This window comes from Hevea brasiliensis, chromosome 3 (assembly GCF_030052815.1).
Source record: "Hevea brasiliensis isolate MT/VB/25A 57/8 chromosome 3, ASM3005281v1, whole genome shotgun sequence".
Classification (NCBI taxonomy): Eukaryota; Viridiplantae; Streptophyta; class Magnoliopsida; order Malpighiales; family Euphorbiaceae; genus Hevea; species Hevea brasiliensis.
In genome coordinates this window covers 70,195,820-70,215,096 of record NC_079495.1, presented here as the reverse complement: position 1 = coordinate 70,215,096, position 19,277 = coordinate 70,195,820, and positions in this window count along the sequence as shown.

Here is a 19,277-nt window from a genome sequence, read left to right as displayed (position 1 = left end):
CAAAGTTTGTATAAAGTTGTAATAAATTTAGTTTGGATTTTCTTAATGTAAATTTCTAGTGTGATGAATATAAATTATTTTGTCTCTAATGAAATATGAGTGAAACTATTTTATTTAATCTGAATGAAATGTATTGCTACTATTTTGAGGATTATTAAATTTTGAACTTGAGAAATTGATGAAATGATTGTGGAGTTGTTGAAATGGATTGAGTTTGATTGAGAATTTGAAGTAGTGGTTATGAAAATTTTTAGAAGTGCTTTTTACAGGTATTTGAAGAACTGTTTTCTCAAAATATAAATGGAACTCTTTCAAAATTTTTATAAAATTTGCGGAAAAATAAAATGGGCCAAAAGTTTTAACTAATTTCTAATTTCAATTAAATGTTTTAAATACCTATTAGAAAATGCTCACCAGTTACCAAAAATAAGAAAATTGTTTTAAAATCCCTTGTAGGGTACTTAATGAGTTATCGGTAGGTGAAGTTTGGTAGTTCATTAGGTATTCTACGGGATCATGTTATGCCTTACAGAGGGGTAAGGTGTGACATGTTTTAGTGGTATCAGAGCAAATTTTTGAAATATGTTTTAAGTTGTGAATTTGTGTCTTTCTTTTTTAAGTACAACTGTCAAAGTCCATATTTTTTACATACAGTACATTTACATCATAAATATGAACTAACGAGGAGAAATCTCCTTGTGTTGGGTGTACAAGAAATAGAAAAAAAAATTCCTGTGAATAGATATGGATAAGAGGGATAAAATTGTAGAGCAGTCTGATACAGCTAATGTATAAAGAGAGGCCCCAGTTTCACAGAGCGTTGGAGGTCCAACTGCACCAATCCCTCCTATACAAATTACTGCACAAACGGCCCAGCAGATGGCCATGTTCTTTTAGCAAATGGCTAATAATCTGTCAGCCCAGGCCCAAGTACAAACCCAACCCCCTCAAGAACAGCATGAAAAAGAGAAAAGTGGGAAATCTATTGGTCAAAGTTCAAGTAGTAATTTGGGAAAGAGAAAAGATTTTGAGGGACCCCGAGCTCTCAAGTATGAGAGAGGCAGATCTTCAGGGCGGAAGCAATCAAGAACCATTCGTCAAAGAACCAAAAGTTCCTACCCTACCCGTTTTTGTGACGTTTGTGGAAAATTTCACGGGGGTATTTGCCATAGGGTCACTGGAGCCTGCTTCAATTGTGGTGGAATTGGACATTTCGCCCTAGATTGTACTAGCGCACGTCGAGATATGCCACATACTACACCAAAGGAATCAGTATGAGGTTCTGATTTTAGAGACTCATTAATAATCAGTAGGGGCAGAGGCAGAAGTAGAGACAACACTTCAAGTAATCCTCGCACAATGGACCAACCCAAGCAGAGGAATACACTAGAAAGAGGGAACGCCGTGCATCGAAGGGAAGAAGCAGAGACTTTAGATGTAGTTGCCGGTATGTTCTTAACTTGTGAAAGGAATAATTATGTACTATTTGATTCCGGCTCTACTTATTTATATGCTAATGCTAAAATTATATGTTTTACTGCTATTCCCTTGCATGGAGATAAATTTTAATGTGTTAGTAATTAGTCTTTTAGGATAAGAATTGCGATAATAAGCGTGATTGGAATTAATTTTGGAAAAGTTTCTAGTGAAAGACATCTCCTAAACTACAACAAATTATAAAGCTAATTAGTAAGCCTAATTAGGTAAGGCAAGAGGACAAAAAAGTAAGTTATAGCAATATATCTGCCCTAAATGGAAGTAAAGGTATTACTGTTGATAGATGTCAGTAAGTATCATAATCAAAATAAGTTTAAGATATTAGTCGATTTGAAAGAAATAAGACATAGGGAAGTTTGATCTATTGAGATGTATCGTAGTAACTATGCAATATTCTTGATGTTTGTGCTGTAAGCTACAGATTACAGTATTGACTTGAGATTTATTGTGTAGAGCTACGTACTACCCAATAGTACATAAGGATAAGAATAGTTATAAATGATTTTCTCTTTGGTACAATTATACCAGAATAGAGTTTTATTATTAGAACTGAGTTTGAAAATCCTAATTCGGGATTTAAAACTCTATAATTAGAATATCAAAATATCATGGTTGCAAGGTAGTGAGAGTTAAAGACTCCGTTACCCTAGCATGAATTACAGTACACCAAGAATTATTATGGGACTAGAGATTTTAGCATGGTAAAAATTTAAAAATAACACCTATAGGGCTAAGTCATCCAATCTCTGATATGGAGTTTATAGTTGTTCTAGTATTACAATGGATCTTTTGCTCAAAGTTTAGTAAGGAACAGTATTCTATTTGTGTAACGGTAAGACACAAAATATAATTTTGTTTTCCTAGAAGAGACAGGATGCTATGGATGACAATTATAACTTATAAAACAGTTAAGAAATGATATTCTACTGGTAATAGTAATTCGATAGGAACTAGTTGGCCAGGTATTCTTTAGGAAAAGCACAATTTTATTGTGCGGATCATAAAAATTAGATTAGAATTCAAGTGGAACTTTTGAATAGCATGGGAAACAGGAGAGTCCGGTAGACTCCCTTCTTAAGATTAAAGAATTGTTTATGGTTAAAAAAAAAAAGGGTAATGATCACAAATCAGCGGAAAATAAGCTATAGAATATTGATAGATAAAAGAGTTGTGGAAGTAAAAATTAGAATAGTTAGTGCGAATGTAATAAAGAAACATTATGAATATTAGTTAAAGTGTTGACTAGAATAGTCAGAGGACCAAATCAAGTAATATTGAAGTATAGTGGATTTATTAGGGACGATAAGAGGTACTAAATTACAACTCGACAGCCAAGTTAAGGAAGAAGATAAGATTGAGGAATAAAATAATTAAAGTTAAGTTGTGGAATGAAAGAAACAAATAGAACAGTAAGAAATGAGAAAAACATTAGATGAGGAATTGCCATCAGGGCAAACAACCTGCTTAAGATGCGTAATGATATCCCAAACTATTTTATTAAGAAGGAAATAAGTTAAACAAAAGCAAACAAGATAGTGCAAAAAGGCACATAAGCCTTGGTCATAAATGGAGATGGTAAGATAATGGTTATGGACCTATGGCTAAGAAAGAGATAAACAATTCATATATGACCAACAAGGTCATTTAAAGAAAAAAAAAAGACTATAAAGAAAAATAATTGTTAAAACAACAACAAGAAAAGACTAAAATATTCTAAACTAAACTGAAGGTTGCATCACATGATCAAGAGATTTGATAAGAAAAGAGTAAAACTAAGTCCTCCCCCATAGGATCATACGAGGTCCTAGAAAGAGTGGATCCACTAGCACACAGATTTTCTTACCTCTAAAATTGAAATAAATTTGAATCTAACTTATGACAGAATCTCATAAGAAACTTAGCACACGAGGTAAGCAATTGATGAGTAAATAGTATTGGTTAAAGTGCTACAGACCATTATTCTGATTATGAAGCTACGCAGAAATGTGAGAAAAACACGAGAAAACAATATGTATGACTATTTGAGGACAGATAGTGAACATAATTTCGAGGACGAAATTATTTTAATGGGGGGAGAATTGTAATACCACTATTTGTATAGCCTGGTATATTTCACTGTTCCGGTGACCGGTGTCGGTCCGGACAATTAAGGGGATTAGAACCATACTTAGAAAACTAGATAAACCATAAACACAAATAATTAGTAATGTCCAATTAGTTAAGTATAAACAAGAAAAACTGAACATAGGAAGTTAAATGAGCCGAGAGTCACAGCGATGGGTGACCGTCTCAGGAATGACTGCGAAGCCATTTTAAACTCAAATTTCGAACCATAAAATGTGACGCTGCAGTCCTCAGGACCATTACGAATATAGTGGCAAAAAGAAAATCATGAAAAGGAACTGTTAAGCCAGTCAAATAATTACGTCAGGGAGCCGGAAGAAATACTGAATTATTTGCAAAACGGGATGAATCGGTGAGGGGCAATTTGGTCAATTGACCCCGAGAGCTGACTCCTGACCTAACTGTCAAATAAAATCGGAGAAAAGAAAATTTCGAAATCGAGAAATAAATTAAAGAACTAATAGAAAAATAAATAAAAAAAAGAAAGAAAATGAAAAAGGTGTAGGAAGATGACATCATGAATGACATCATGCATGATGCCATAAATCCTATAATTAATAAATTAAATTAAATGGATTTTTGGGGTCTTCCATAAGACAAAATAAATAAAAGAAAGAACAACAAAAAATTTTTTTCATTGTCTTCTTTTTCCCTTCCAAAATGTTTTCTCTCTCCCTTAGCTCTCTCTCTCAAACTCCATTAGAGCTCTTAAGTCAAGCTTCATAAACCTTCAATTCCACCATAAAAACCTTACTCTCCAACATTAAATCTTGTAGTTAGACCTAGATAAGGAGCTTGAAAATAAAAAGAAAAAGAAAGGAAGGAGTTTTGAAGAAAAGGAAATTCTACATAAAAGGTTAGTAATCAAATTTGATAATTTGAGGTTGATTCTTACATTTCTAACTTATTGAGCTTGTAAATAAACTTAAAATGGAAAGAAAATTTGTTGAGGGATTATATAGAATTTTGGACAGCTAGGGTTTGGTTGGAAAAAGTATAAATTTGTTTGAGCTAATCATGTTATGAAGCATAATTGAGTTAAGGGAGCATGGTTATAAGTGTTTAAGTAGCTAAATGCAACAAATGACATGAATTAGGGTTTTGAACATTAGGGTTTAGAGACCAAAAATGTGAAGAAGTGCTAAATGATGTCTTTCACATAGTTTAAGGGAAGAAATGGTCATTTGTGACCTAATTAAGTGTGTTAGAAGTGTTTAAATCAAAGTCAAATTCGGATTGGGTATGAAGCATGACCAAAAGTTAAATTTGAGGGACCAAAAATGAAATTTTACAAGTCCAATTGGTATGGGACCAATTGGGACTGAAAATAGGCACTAAATGACACAATTTTCATTGAGGAAGCATGCCCAAAAAGTGACCAAAACCTAGTGAACAAACTGACCAAACTTGAAAATCTGCAGTATGAACAGTATACATGAATAGTAATAGTCTTTGGGTCATAACTTGAGCTAGGGAGGTCTAAATGACCTGAAATTTTACCAGTGGTTAGATGACATATAGACCTAAAACTTTCATGAAGAACACAAACCCAAATTATGCCATTAACCCAATCAAATTAGTGAGCAAAGTTGACTCACTGAATCTGTAAAACTGCAGATTTACCACATGAACAGTAAAGTTTCAATGGCTATAACTCTCTCTAGAAAGCTCCGATTTAGGTGATTCTTGAACCGATGGAAACCTAAAGCATATTAGAACATTTCATATGAAGAAAGTTAGACCAAATTATGGATTTGATCAAATTGCTGAATGAATTTGGAGCAATAAATCTGCCAGAAATAAATTCTGCAGCATGAATAGTAGCTGTATTTTGGCTATAACATGAGCTACAAAACTCCAATTGGAGTGATTCAAAAAGGAGAATAAACTTAAGACAATAGGAAATATTTTCTATGAAGAAAGTTTTGCCAAATTCTAACAGTAAAATGACCAATGAAACAATGCAACTTAGGACTCCAAAACTGAAAATTTACAATTTTGCCTAAAAGACCTAAGTTTTGAGAAAATGACCAAAACCAACAAGTTTAGTGACCAAAATGTGGTATGTGGGTGAAGTTGGAGTTCCCATACCTATTAAGCCTTAGAAAGTCAACAATTTGACTTGAATAGTATAGTGAATAGTAACTCCGAAACACAAAATTTCAAGAACGTTGAGTTTAGCACGTTAGAGTTAGGTAAAAGTGAAGCTAAATTTATTTTGGATTTATGTTAAGTTTTAGTACTAAAACATTGTGAAATTGTGTATTTTAGTTGGAAATAATATTGGGAAAGAACCCGAGGAACCGAGTCAAGGCCAAGAGGCGACTCGCTTGAGGTTTGTACACAACTAACTCTTTTGTTATTTTTCAATTCCAATTTGATTTTAAATAAATTTATTGTATGATTTATGATTTTTTTTGTGTTGAGAATTTTAACTTATTGAATGAAATTGTATAATTTGAATATAGATTTTCTTATGCATTTAAGGATTTATTGCATTGTTTTGAGGATTGTAAATTTTAAGTTTGATGTGTTGCCAACCTTGAGCATGACTTTATGATGATTAAATTTGTTAATGATTTGTAAACACTTTGTAAATAGAAATTGTTTTGAATATGATTTGAAATCACAGTTGACATGACAAAATATGTTGTGAATTCTCATTAGCTTGTCTAGTGAGATAATTCCTCCACTTGATGGGGCGAGTTTCCTCCTCTTTGGCTTGCCAGTTGGGGAATGATGTGAATGAGTACTCGTATATACTAGCTAGTCTTTGTTTCTCCCTTTTAGCCTCAGTTATTGGGAGAATGTGAAATGTCGTGGTGTACAACACGGCATCTATTTGAATTTTGGTCATGGGTTCGACTGTGTGTATTATTGGCAACGCCCTTTAAATTATGCATGATTTGATAAATTGTGATTGAAATAAATAATTTGTCAGTGATTAAAAAATTTTTGTATTGTTTCGGAATTTAAAAGAAATGTAAATAAATAGTTACTTTTTGATCAAAATGTTATTCAAATGAATAATTTGCATGAACGATAATGTTAATTTCTGAAGGTCATGGATTTTGAAGAATTTAGAAATTTTAAAATTCTATTTGTTATGAATTGTCAAGTATAATTTGTATTATGTTTTAAATTATTAGTTTGTGCACCACTGAGTTTACCACTCAGCGATAACTTTGCATGCTATCGCAGATATAGAGACTAGAGGAGCAGCAGAGTGAGCTGCTGAGGACAGGGGAGCTACCTGCTAGAAGTTATCGGGTATAATATATACCCTGACTGTAAATATTCATTTTGATGTATGTATTGCACGTAATTGTATGGACTTGTAAAATCGGTCTTGAGCAGTTTGTACAAAGTTTGTATAAAGTTGTAATAAATTTAGTTTGGATTTTCTTAATGTGAATTTCTAGTATGATGAATATAAATTATTTTGTCTCTAATGAAATATGAGTGAAACTATTTTATTTAATCTGAATGAAATGTATTGCTAGTATTTTGAGGATTATTGAATTTTGAACTTGAGAAATTGATTGAAATGATTGTGGAGTTGTTGAAATGGATTGAGTTTAATTGAGAATTTGAAGTAGTGGTTGAGAAAATTTTTAGAAGTGCTTTTTACAGGTATTTGAAGAACTGTTTTCTCAAAATATAAATGGAACTCTGTCAAAATTTTTATAAAATTTGCAGAAAAATAAAATGGACCAAAAGTTTTAACTAGTTTCTAATTTCAATTAAATGTTTTAAATACCTATTAGAAAATGCTCACCTCTTACCAAAAATAAGAAAATTGTTTTAAAATCCCTTGTAGGGTACTTAATGAGTTATCGGTAGGTGAAGTTCGGTAGTTCATTAGGTATTCTACAAGATCATGTTATGCCTTACAGAGGAGTAAGGTGTGACATACCTGGAAGAGAGAAGAAGGAAATTTATTACCCTACAATAGAGACAGCTGACAATAGCTGAATATGAAAGAGAATTTGTCAGACTAAGCCACTATGGGAGAGAAATAATCCCTAATGAGGCCAAGAGATGCAGGAGATTTAAGGAAGGGCTCAATGATAATATTAAAATAATGATTCCAGCATTAGGGATTACTGATTTTGCCAAGTTAGTTGAAGCTGCACTGAAAGTAGAGAGAGTCGGAGTAAGTGAACAGAGCAAGAAAGATAGGCAGCGTAAGAGGGAAGTTAGACCAAGGCAGTCCAGTATATCAACTGATAATAAAAAGTTTAAAGGTTCATAGGACCAAACACAGAGTCAGAGAAGTTAGTTTGGAATATCTGTAGCTAGCTCCTCGGACACAGTAACAAGGGGATTAGCCCCAATGCTAGAATGTATGCACTGTGGTAAGAGACACAGAGGAGAATGTTGACTGTTAAAGGGAGAGTGTTTCAAGTGTGGGGCTATGGATCATTTTATAAGAGATTGCCCCCAGAGGAGTGACTTAACAGCTCCAGTACAAGCTGATGGACTTGCCCCCACAATGTAAAAGTGTAGAAGATCTGGTAAATTAGAGACGGTTGAAATTTCACAGAAGGCTATTTCTGAGACGGTCGAAAGACCGAAAGTCAGAGTGACACCAAAAGTGTATGCCATGGAAGCTAGAGAGGAGCCAGACCTAGACATTGATAAAACAATATAAGGAAATGAAGAAGCAAGGAAATAACAGGCACATCAGGTAAATATACTATATTATCTGTAAAGAAAGAAATTCAAATTCAAATGGATAAATCTGAACAAGATATTCTAGTTATTAACCATTAGACCACAGTATGATGGGAAATAGGAACTGGTTTCTGAAAAATTAACCTAAGATGGGAGGTATTATTATTAACTGACAGAATTAGAGTGGATTTTAAGACGATAGTAACCATAGTAGAATAAAAATCACTTAAAAATATTAAGTTGAGCGAAATAGTAAAAATTTAAAAAGGTAAATCAGTTCTAAAAAGTGAAGTCAAGAGAGATAGGATGTTAGAAAATCTGATCTATTGGGATATACCGTGATAACTACGCAATATTTTAGATGTTTGTGCTGTAAGCTGTAGGTTACAATACCGACTTAGGACTATTGTGTAGAGCTACGTATTTCCGATAGTAAATCAAGATAAGGATAAAATTTTAAAACTAAGATTAGTGAGATAGATTAAAGAGGAAGTAAACTATTATAATACACAAAAATGCGAAAAGACAAAGAGATAGTTATTCCTCGATTATTTACACTGAGTAAATTTCAAGGATGAAATTTTTATTTAGAGGGGAAGAGTTGTAACACCCTCCCTGTACGTATTATGTACATTCTGTTGCTCCGGTGACCTAATGTCAGTCCGGGCAAGTTAGGATGTCTGGAACTACACTTCGGTGATAGTGAACAGACATATAATGATGAAATAAATAAAAAGAAAATACAAGAAAATTTTAAAAAATAAAAGAGAGAAAATGAAACTAAGTTAAACGAGCCGGCACCGTAGCGATGGGTGACTGTACTGGGAAGTTACAGCGAAGGTAATTGCTAACTCCAGGACCCCAGGGAACCCTCGGAATTAAATTTCGAGACATAATTAAAGGTTTATTGAAATGGAATTGGCACTAGAAATATCAAAGAAAAATTAATAAATTAATATAAAGAAAAATGAAAAATCGAGAAACAGACAAAAATCGATGTTACTGAAAAATTGGGAATACAACCCGCAGCAGGGCATTTTGATCATTTGACACCTAGAGTTGCCTTTTGACCTCAATGTCCATTAAAAATAAATGGTATTACACTTTGAAAATGTCATGAAAAATTAAATTGTGATACATTATGTAAATAGTGAAAGCAATGATGTAAATGTGTAAATAATGAAACTTTAATTAATTAAACATTAAACATATTTTAAGTGCTCCACTAACTACAATTTAAGGGACTTAAATAATACAAATGGGACAGAAGTAATTCATCTTCTTCAACCTTTGGAAGTGTGGCCGAATTCCTCCATGGGAGACCTCCATGGCCAAACTCTTTTCCTCACCATGCATTCATGATTCAAGCTCCCTTTCACCATAAATCCTTCATTAAACCTTGCATACTCAGCTTGGGGAAGACATTGGCAGCAAAAAGAAGAAGTTTAGTAAGGTTTGAGCAAACTACAAAAATAGGTAAGTGTCCAAATCCCCTCCCTTGCTTTAGTAAACTTCTTGTTTAGGTTGAGGTGAGTTCAATGGTGAAGAGAATGGAAGAATTTATTGAGTTATGGAATTATTCAATTTTGGCAGCCATGAGAACCTATGTTGCTTGAGTTTTTCCTACCTCTAATGGATGGAAATAAATATTGATTTAGTCATTTTAAAGTTGTAGTAATTTAGTTTTCATATATATATATATATATATATATTGAGTACTTGAAATCAAGGGTTTGGAAAGCCATTTAAATACCTTAGCAAACTGCCACTTTTGGCAGCCTTTAAATTCATGAATTTTCTTGATGAATTATGGTGAAGATGAATAGAGGGCAGTATATGTGAAGTAATGATTGGGAAGTATACGTAATAATTAAGTGTTTTCAAGTATATGTTATGTTGAATTTAACTTTTTGAATTAGGGTTGTATAATGTACATGGAGCACTTGTATATTCTGCCCAAATGGACATGATTGAGATATGATGAATGGTATATAAGTGTTATGAATGTATATTTGTAGTTTTGGGAGGATGAAAAGTGTCATTTGGAAGTGTTCTTTATGTGCAGATTGTGTGTTGTGAAGGCAGTAGGTAAATTGAACCATAAGTGACAATTGGTGACCCCAATTGGTATGAGGCCAATGGGAGGTGAAATCAGACACAAAATAAGCCAACTTTCAGGTAGAAATGTTGCCAAAATTCTGCCTAAAAACTGACCTTAAAAATGACCTAATCCAGAATTGATAATGTGCAAGCCTAGATTTTTGACCATATGAACAGTAGTCACTAAGATGACCATAACTCACTCAAAACAGGTCCAAATGACCTGAAAGTTTTACCATGGAAAGCTTAGACATAGAGCTACAATTCTTATGAAGACACCAAAGCCTAGAAATGGCCAAAACCAAGTAAAATTACTTGCCCAAATTAGGGTACCAAAACTGCCAGAACTGAATTTGACCTAAAATTGACCAAATTTTACACTAAAGATGCAATCTGTCTAGCTTTAGTAAATTGACCATATCTTGGTCTATACAACCTAGAATGACTTGAAATTTGTGCCAAAATTTTAGTAAGACATAGAGCTACAATTTTACTTCTTTGACCAGAAGCTAAAAACCAAGAGAAATAGGACATTAAGCTAGACCAATCTAGCACACTAAAACTGAAAATTTGACATTAACATACAATGAATCTTTCAAGTAATTTGGCAATAAATGCCAACTTGTGAGAATTGTAAATTGCACTATATTGGTAGCATATTGAAATATAAATTGTGATATGTTGATACTAGAATCAACTTTTCCATGATGTCTAGAAAGGTCAACATTTGCATTGACTTGTGAATTGCATAATAACTAATAAACCCTAAAAATAAAGAATTAAACAATCAATTTGTAATATGCCCTAGTTTGCCTAGTTGACTAGTTTGGATAGGTTGGCATGCCAATAGGATTCTGACAGCTGTTCTGTAAATGTCTTCACACTGTACTGTGATTTCTGGCTTATTATGCCATACTATGATTTTAATAGCCTATGGCTATACGGATTATGTTATTATACTCGGCTTAATGCCTGATTGATTATATGGCTTTTTAGCCACACTGTTTGTACACTGGGAGATACTTTGTGATCGATGATGTGACGGTCCGTGGTACTACGTACTCAGTGCTAGTATATCTGTTTATCCAGTCTGGTCTGTGTATAGGCTACACGAGCAGTTAATTTAAGTGTTATTAAATTCAGACTGTTAAACTAAGTGTATTGATATGCAGTACAACTAAATTAAGTATAAATAAAATATGCTCAATAAAAACATGAAAATCTTTAGATGAACAATCTTATTGAAGATTTCTGAAAAATTAGTCTGTAAAGGCTATAGGCATCGAAAATCATAAACAATTATTTTATTTTATTTTAATTTATTTCTCTTTATAATTGACACCACTAAGCAAAATTGCTTAGCGCGTAGGTATTGGAGACACAGCTGGGGAGCCCAGCAGACCTATGACCAGGTGATACATCAGATCTGCACAGGAGTCCAGAGTCATCTGCACTGCATTGCATACATGGTAGGACTTGGGATATCTTGTATTTTGTACTTCTGTTGTATTTTGAAATTCGGCCCTGTATTTTGTAATCTTATGAAAGCTCTAAATTTTGTAATATTTTGTACATATTAAATAATGTGGAGATTTTCTGGATATATTTGAATTATTGTGCACTGTATTATGGAACTGTTTAATGACAGTGAAAGTCTATTGACTTTACTGAGAAATTGAGACAGTGAATGAAATTGTGATTTTGAGAATACTATATTGAGACTGTTTTTAACAGATGTAGAAGGACTGTTTGTCCAATTTACAGACGGCACTTTACCAGATTTTTGTTAAAAATTTTGCAACACTCAGTTTTATCAAAACATAAAATAATAAACAATCATGATATAAATTTCACACAACGGTTTCTTAAATCAAATTGAGTATTCAGAAAATAAGATAATCACAAACTAGGTGCTCTAGCACGCTGTGTGGCACTCTTTACTCGGCTACACTGTAGACGGGTGAGGGGTGTTACAATTCAGGCCTAGTGTTCTTCATAGGATTTGTTGCCCTATGTCTTATGATCACTCAAAATTCCTAGTTGCAATTTTTTAAGTCTTGTAGAATTAATTATAGCCATATTATTGGACTAGACTCAAGTATCTTGTAGCAATAGGATTTCAATTAGGTCAGTAGCTTTGATTCAATATTTAAGCTTCTTACATTCATAAGTTGAGGAAGATGTCTAATACAAAATTGAAGATCTGTTTCTTAGGTTTCCAGAATGGTATGGCTCAATTCAATTGAAGATTTCTAGTTGGAGATATGCTTAAAAGACTATTCTGGATTCAATGGTCACTTATGCAAATTTCTAGATTTTATATGCTATCTTGACCTAGTTAAATGACCTAATTCCCTTGATTTTTGGGTTTAGGTCAAAATACCAATATTATAGGTCTACGTTCAGGTCATTTGGAGTTCTATGGACCAAGTTATGGCCTCATTTCCAAAACTGGTCAAGTTGCCTAGACAAAGGCAATTTTGGGCTATTTTGGTTCTGGACAGTTTTGGTGTCCCAAATTGTGCAAGCAATTTGACTTGGTTAATGGCATTTATGGGCTTTGTATTCCCCACAAAAGTTGTGGCCCTATGTCTAAGCTTCCTAATGGTATAAATTTCAGGTCATTTGGATCTGTCTAAAGTGAATTGTTGTAATACCCTCACTTTAGCCATTTCGTACATTCTGTTGTTTCGGTGACTGGTGTCGGTCCGAACAACTAGAATGCCTGGAAAAATATTTAGACTAGAGTGAGGGATCATAAATAACTCAAATATTAATAAGAAAAATTTAGGAAAAATTTTCGAAATAAAATACAACCAAGTTAAATGAGCCAATGCCCTAGCGATGGGTGACCCAGTGGGAAGTTGCGGTCTTCGCAGCTAGGAGCCCTAAACCCAGGAAAAAATTCATGAATGATTATTGGGACTCCAAAGAAGATTCAATGAGATTTCTATGGCATTAGAATGCCAAGAAAAGGTTTAGAAAAATTTTTCAATCGGTACAGACAATTTTAGTCTGTTAAGCAGAACGGAGAGCATTTTGGTCATTTTATCTTTAGAGATGATTTTTGGCCGACTTGTCCAGTTAATTAAATAATTATTATGATCTAAAATATGAATAAATATTGCTAAAAATTGAATCGAAAATGAGTAGAAAAGAAAAAAAAAAGAAAAATGAAGAAAATTGAAATTTTGACATCACATGATGTCATTTAAAAAGCCCCACCCAATCACTATTTGAAAAACAAATTAAAAGGGATAAAAATGACATAAAAATGAGATAAATATGAAACAATTCCAACAGCCTTCTTCTTCCTAGTCCTGCACCAAAGAAAAAAGAGAAAGAGAGAAGAGAGAAACCTCCATTTTCATCAAGCTTTGAGCTTGATTTTCCCTAAGTTTTCCACCCCAAAACCCTACACACCCTTCACAAAAATTAATCCCCACATCAAGAGTAACATTTTGATTGTCATAAAGTGAAGAATATTCAAAGTTTTAATAAGCCAAGAAAGTGGTTAAAAGAGGTTAGTGCTATTTTCTTCCATATTCTTTTAGTAAATTTAAATTTGAGCAAGAAAATGGAAAGAATTACAAGAAAAAAATTGAGAAATTATTTACGTTTGATGGAAGAAGAATTTTGGTCAGCATGTGTACCTATGGGAATTGATGAATTTAAATGAAATAAAATGTGTTTATTGGAGTTGCTTAGTAGGTATTTGTGATTGGATGTGTTGGATGGCATGGATAGCATGAAATGGACACTTTGGGAATTAGAGTTTGTGAAAAATTAGAGTTTTGCTTATGTAATAATATATTAATATTGTAATGGTCAATTAGTGACCATTTTAATGTGTGTGAGGAGGAATTGAAGTGAGTAAGGATAATGGAGTTGAGTTTAGACTTGCTGCCCTTGGTGACCTGCAGGACTAGTTGTGAGTCTAGCAGGTTTGGGTAGCTATAAATGGAGTTGTATAGGTTCAATTGGTGCAAGGCCAATTGGACATGAAACTAGACACGTAATGGCACAACTTTGGTGAAGAAATCCTGCCCAGAAAACCAAACCAAGTTGACCTAAAAATTACCCTAATCCCGGTGACCAATATGCTGTCCCTGGAAAATGACCAAATGCATAGAACTTGTTCAAATGTTCATAACTCAGTGTATAAAATTTCAATTAATCTAAAATTTTACCAGCAGAAAGCTGAGACATAGCCCTACAACTTTCATGAAGAACACAAATCCAAATTCTGACCATAACCTAGTCAAATTGCCAACCAAACTTAGGTCACCAAATCTAGCAGAATCAAATTGCCCAGAAATTCTGGGTACAGGTCAATCCGGCTAGTTATGGTAAAATGACCATAACTTGAGCTACAAAACTCCAAATGGAGTGATTCAAAAAAAGAAATGTAACTAGACACAATAAGGAACAACTTTCATGAAGATAATTTTGTCAAATTCCTACTGTACAAATGACCAATGGAGCAGTAAACTTAGTACTTGAAATTTGAAAATTGCGAATAACTAACACTAAGCTTTTAAATGGTATTGGCAACCAATACCAACTACTTTAGAATGCAAAATGTGGTATCTTGATGAATTTAGGTTCAATAAATTTATTATGTATAAAAAAGTTAACAATTTGAGTAAATAGTAAGGTGAATAGTAATACAAAGACACAAAGTGTAAGAACTAAATTAGTAGAAGAAATTAAGGCATGAAATTTAGAATCCATGAAATGTTCATGGATTACTTGGAATAGGTAATTGAGATTTATACTCCCAATACTAGTGGAATTCATAATATATTAACAAAACAACTTGAAGTATGAAATGTTCTTTACATAAATGGATTGTTGAATGTAGAAATGAGATAAAAATGCCATTTTTAGCCATATTGACTGCATACGTGGTTGACGTTCTGCATCCCATGGTATGACGGCCCGAGGCACCGCAGTGTCCAGTGTTAACGACCCGTTATCCAGTTTAGTCAGCCTGTCGTAGGTTACTTGGGCAGTCTAATTTATTAAAATAAGTTATAAATATTAGCAATTAAAAATGCTAGAAAATAAATAAATGAGAAGAAGTTCTGAAATAAATTAGATTAGCTCCAAAAATTTGTTCCTTAGAATGATCTGAAGTAAATTAAATTAGTTCTAAAAATTTTAAATATTACGAAATGATTGTAAACAACTTAAAAAGTATCAAGGAAGTGATAAAAAGACTAGTAGAAGAATTATAATTTAAATAACATTACAAATGTGACTTTCATAAGAATACAAGTATAAGTATAAATTTTAGATTTATTTGTACATTATATAAATGATTATAGTAAACTTATGACAAAAGATATTCTAGAGAGCAACATAAATGACGAAAAATATATTGTAGGGCAAATTTTATATGAACCCAGTAAAATTCTTGAATATAGAAAATATGCTCCAATTATTTTTATTTGTATATATTATTTCTTGTCATATTATTGCACCACTAAGCAACAATGTTTAGCGCGATGGATTTGTTTCCTCGCGTAGGTACTAAAGTTAAAGCCTAGCAAATACTAAATAGAGATTTTGGAGTTCTGATCTGTAGAGTGCTCAAGGTTGTCACCTCCTCAGCAATGCATGTAGATAGGGCCTATATAAATCATATTATGTATTTTGTACATTATAATTAGCTATTATTTGTAATGTAAACTATGAATTGTATGTTAAAATATAGATTATGGAACTGTAATTAATTTGTAGATCATGTAAATTATGAATTTATGTAATTAGTCTGTAAATCATGTAAATTAATGAAACTTGAGAATTTATATATATAAATTGTGCATGAATGAAAATGCATGGAAATTAATATGAAATTGAGATATATGAATGAGATGTGAATTATGAGATGGTTATGAGAATAATTGGTGAGATTTTTATTGTAAAATATTATTGAAAATTTCAAGCAGGTGACTAGTGAAGTACGCCAACTGATAATAAAATAGGGGAAACTCTACTAGTTTCTCTGTCTAAAAATAATTGATATTAAAATATAATGAGAACAAAATTTTTGAAAAAATAAAGTAAGATAAATTAGGGTGCTCTGGCACTGAATGTAGCATGCCTAGCTCGGCTACATTGTAGACGGGTGAGAGGTGTTATATTTATTGGTATTAGAGCGCGGTTTAGGCGTTTCTGGACCTAGATAGATTGCATATCATGCATTGCATTCATAAGAGTCGAGGTGAAACTATTGCAGATCTGTATTTCCCGTTTATTTTAGGTTAAGGTATGGAATAAGAGAGTGAAGAGACAATAAGATAGCGAATGGAGATGAGAAAGGAGACTATATTTAAGATGAAAAAGGATGAGTATAGAACTGTTTGAGGATAGGTGTAACACCCTCTCTGTAGCAACTCCGTACATTCTACTGTTCTAGTGACCAGTGTCAGTCCGGACAGCTAGAACGTCCAGAAAAATATTTAAACCAAAGTGAGGAACCATAATTAACGCAAATATTAATGAGAAAAATTTATAAAAAATTTTAGAAATAAAATACAATCAAGTTAAATGAGCCGGTGCCCTAGCGATGGGTAACCTAGTGGGAAGTTACGGTTCTCGCAACTGGGAGCCCTAGACCCGAGGGAAAATTTATAAAATAATTTTTGGGACTCTAAAGAAGGGTCATTGAGGTTCCTATGGCATTAGAATGCCAAAAAAATGCTTAGGAAAATTTTTCAATCGGTACAGATAATTTTGCTCTGTTAAGCCAAATGGAGGGCATTTTGGTCATTTCGTATTTAGAGATTATTTTTGGCTGAGTTGTCCAGTTAAGTAAATAATTATTATGACATAATATATGAATAAATATCGCTAAAAATTAAATTGAAATTTAGCAGACAAGAAAAGAAAAGAAAATTAAAGGAATTAGAATTATGACATCATTATGATGTCATTAAAAATCCTCCCACCCAATCAAACTTTGACACATGGCATTAACTTATTTAAAATGACTTAATGGGCAGAAAAAAAGAAAGAAAAATCAGTTGCTTCTTCAACCTTTGGGCAGCCAAAAAAACATAGAGAGAGAGAGAGAGAGGAAGGAAAACTCCATTAAAGCTTATCAAAGCTTCAATTCCCACCTTAAACCACCTCAAAACCTTAACTTGCCTTCATTAAAAATTATCCCTACCACTAGAGCAAGCTTTGGGCAGCAATTTGAAAGGAAGAAAGTGAAGTTTTTAAGCCTTGAAAAGTGCCTAAGTCAAGGTTAGTGCCAATTTATTCTAAAAGTTTTGTGTATGGCTGCCATTGAACATGATGTTGGTGTTGTAAACTATGGATTGTATGTGTATGAAAATTTTAGTTGTTGGAGTTAGGGTTTGAGGAATAAAACTTAAATTTTGTTCATGTTTTGGTGAATAAAAGTTTAAATGGTCAATTAGTGACCATTTGGCTGAGTATGATGAGGAAATAAAGAGAGTTGTGGCTTGGTATTTGAGAATGGTAAGCTGCCTTGGCTGACCTGCAGGACTGACCATAAGTCCAGTAGGTTTGGGCAGCCATAAATAGAGTCAATTGGTACAAGGCTAATTAGACATGAAACTAGACACATAATGGCACAACTTTGGTTAAGAAACCATACCCAGAAAACCAAACCAAGTTGGCCTAAAAATTGCCCTAATTCGGGTGACTTGCATTCTGCCTGGGCAAAATAACCAAATGAATAGTATTTATTCATTTGGTGATAACTCAGTGTAAAAAGGTCCAATTGACATGAAATTTTACCAGCTGAAAGCTGAGACATATACCTACAACTTTCATGAAGAACACAAATCCAAATTCTGATCATAACCTAGTCATATTGCCAACCAAACTTAGGTTACCAAATCTGGCAGAACCAGTTTTGCCCAGAATTTTGGATTTTGTCTAATCCGGCCAGTTATGGTGTTTAGGCCATAACTTTAGCTACAAAACTCCAAATGGAGTGATTCAAAAAAGGAAATGTAACTAGACAAAATAAGGAACAATTTTCATGAAGACAATTTTGCCAAATTCCCACTGTACAAATGACCAATGAAATAGTAAATATGAGGCTTGAAATTTGAAAATTTTGAATAACTAACACTAAGCTTAGAAATGGTATTGGCAACCAATATCAACAATTTTAGAATACAAAATGTGGTATGTTGAAAGTATTAGAACCAGTGTACCTATTGTCTATGCAAAAGTCAATATTTTAGTTGACAAATGAAATGAATAGTAACACCTAAACTTAAATTTCAAGAATTGTAAAATTTAAAAGTATAACATGCCCTAGTACACCTAGCAAGATTGGTTTGGATAGGCTGGTATGCCAATAGGGCTCAGTTAGCAGTACTGCATATGGCATTATGCCATTCTGTAATTTTATGGCTCTTAACCATTCTGACATTGTGTTGAGACTTGGCCTTGTGCCTAATGTTATTACAGTTTATTAGCTGTTCTATTGCACACCGGGAGACACATATGTGACCGATGGTGTGACGGCCCGAGGTACTTGATATCCAGTGCCAGTAGGTAACAAAAAATGAAAGTTGATAAATTTAATGAAATAATGAATATAACAAGTACCAAATAAATAAGACTACCAATAATTATCAAAAACTTGTTTGCATGAGACATCAATACACTCACTGCATATTTAGTTCTTTTATTTGTTCTTTTTATTTTATTATTGGCACCACTAAGCATTATTGCTTAGCGCGTTGCTTTTGTCACGCGTAGGTTCTGGAGAGACCGACCGAGAGCCCAGTAGACCACAGACTGGATGAGACCTTCTGCAGCTCTGCATAGTGTCCGTGTCACCTCACCGACGTCAGTGCATTGGTAGGACACTAGGTTTCATTTTGGGT